This window comes from Neovison vison, chromosome 6, assembly GCF_020171115.1.
Source record: "Neovison vison isolate M4711 chromosome 6, ASM_NN_V1, whole genome shotgun sequence".
NCBI classification, from domain to species: Eukaryota; Metazoa; Chordata; class Mammalia; order Carnivora; family Mustelidae; genus Neogale; species Neogale vison.
Genome location: NC_058096.1, coordinates 33,922,391 through 33,924,645, shown reverse-complemented (window position 1 = coordinate 33,924,645; position 2,255 = coordinate 33,922,391). Strand labels below are relative to the sequence as shown.

The following is a 2,255-nucleotide window of genomic DNA, read 5'->3' as shown; positions in this document are numbered from 1 at the left end:
CTCTGGGATCATGGCCTGAGCTGAAGGCAGAAGCTTTAACTCACTGAGCCACCCAGGTGCCCTCATTTTCTTTTCTCTCTCTCTCTCTTTTTTTTTTTGTTTGAGTTTTTATATTTGAGTCTATTCTTCATTTAACTTTTGAAACACTACTATAGTTCAATATTAAAAATAATAGCAAGTAGTGAGCTATGATTCAAGACCTTCACTCATTCACTACTGCACATAAAATGCCAGCAGTGTATTCACTGGCCCCATTAAGAGGTCTGAAACTGGACACCACCCCTGGGATGATGTTCATCATCCTCACGTGCTTCCCCATTGTAATGGCCATTTTTCCTGATTTGGATCAAAGTCCACCAGTTCTACCTCGTCCATTTCATCAGTCTCTTCTACTTCCTTCCTCTCAGGTAGGAGTTTTTCCAGCAAAGAGAGTTTTTCAGGAGAGAGAAAGCCATTCTCAGGAAAGTTTATCTTAAATTCGATGATGAGGTGACCCTTCTCATATGGTCTACAATAAATTGGCATTTAGCACACACTTGATATCTCCATGCTTGATAATTTGACCTGGATGAGAGGTAATGACAATGGTTTGATTGTCAAGAGTAGATATTGGCTTTTGAAAACCGCACAGTGCTTCAACCAGCTGTATGTCCATACACATGAAAAGGTCTGCTCCTCGAGGAGTAAAAACAGCATTGTCCTTCTGATCTAAACAGTGATATCTCCTGGTTCCAGTTCTGGTTCTTGGTCTCCCTCACCATGGGATGTTATCTTCTGACCATCTTTCATGCCTTTGTCAATATGAACTTCTAGAATCTTCTTCTCTTGAACTATCTTCCTTCCATTGCAGCTTTGACATCTATCTTTAGGACTGATCTGTTCCCCATGGCCCTGGCACTCCATGCACACAGAATGAATTTGCTAAATTCCATGTCCTATCTGATGAATTTTTATTTGCATTCTAGTACCTCGGCAATTGGTACAACATTCAACTGCTCCTTTCTTACCACCTTGACCTTGATATTTATTGCAAATCACATTCTTTTGCAGAGCTAGTTTTCTTGTTGCACCATTATATAAATCTTCTAAGGTTACTGAGAGCTGTTGCACAACATTTTTACCTCTCTTTTCTCTCTGCATTCTTCCTCCTCCTACAAAAAACATATCAAAGATGTCCATGGAGGAGCCCAAACCACCACTGGCTCCACCTTCTTTAATTGCCTGTTTGCCTCATTTGTCATTTAATTCCCTTTTCTTTGCATCAGAGAGTATTTCGTAAGCTTGAGAAATCTGTTTAAACTTCTTTCCTTCATTTGGATTCTTATCAGGGTGGTACTTCAAGTCCAGTTTCCTGTAGGCCTTTTTCAGTTCTTCTTGGGTGGCATTGGGTTTGACCCCCAAAACATCATAGTAAATGGTTTCTTTCACCATTTTCTACAGCCAGTGAGAGGGCTGAGGCCGGTGTGGGGGAGCGGGAAGGAGCGCGAAGCTGGGCGCAGCTCGGGCAGAACCGCGTTTCACCGAGCATTCTGGAAAGTTCCCAAATGTTCATTTTCTTGATAGTGGTGAGAGCTTCTTGAATATATTCTAAATACATCAAATTATGCACCCTAAGTATTTTATCTCAATTGGGTCTCAATAAAACTATGAAAAACTAAGGCAGATTTTGTGTTCTGTCCTATGTTAAATCTCTGTTCTGATATATAATGTTTTAAATTATGTATTTAAATTATTTACTTGTACTCCAAACAGATATTCAGTGTATTCTTCGTATGAAATTGGGGAAGAAAATTGTATTGCTTTTATACCTCTGGATTTATTATAAACACATTTCATGTTCAAGGAACTAAATATTCAGATGGCACAAAAATGAGCAAAATAAAGAATATTTTATATCTTAACCCCCTTCCCATTCCTACTGCTCACAAGTAAATAATTTTAGAATTTCTCTTTTTAATTATTAGGATGGATTGTCCCATTACTTTTAGTAATATTATATTATTCTATATTCCATGTTATAAATGATATGATTATAGTATATAGATGTAATAGCATATTCTATTTTTTTATTTTGTATTATATTATACATTATATATAACTATATAGTTGCATAACATTATAATTATATAATATATATATTTTTTGTTTATTTTATTTATTTATTTATTTATTTTCCAATTTATTTATTTTCAGAAAAACATTACTCATTATTTTTTCACCACACCCAGTGCTCCATGCAAGCTGTGCCCTCTATA

General features: G+C 36.4%; 1 pseudogene; it reads right to left on the bottom strand.

Annotated features, from left to right (window-relative positions):
• Positions 1–254: 254 nt before the first annotated feature.
• LOC122910364 lies at positions 255–1,431 on the bottom strand (annotated as a pseudogene).
• Between the last annotated feature and the right edge of the window lie 824 nt (positions 1,432–2,255).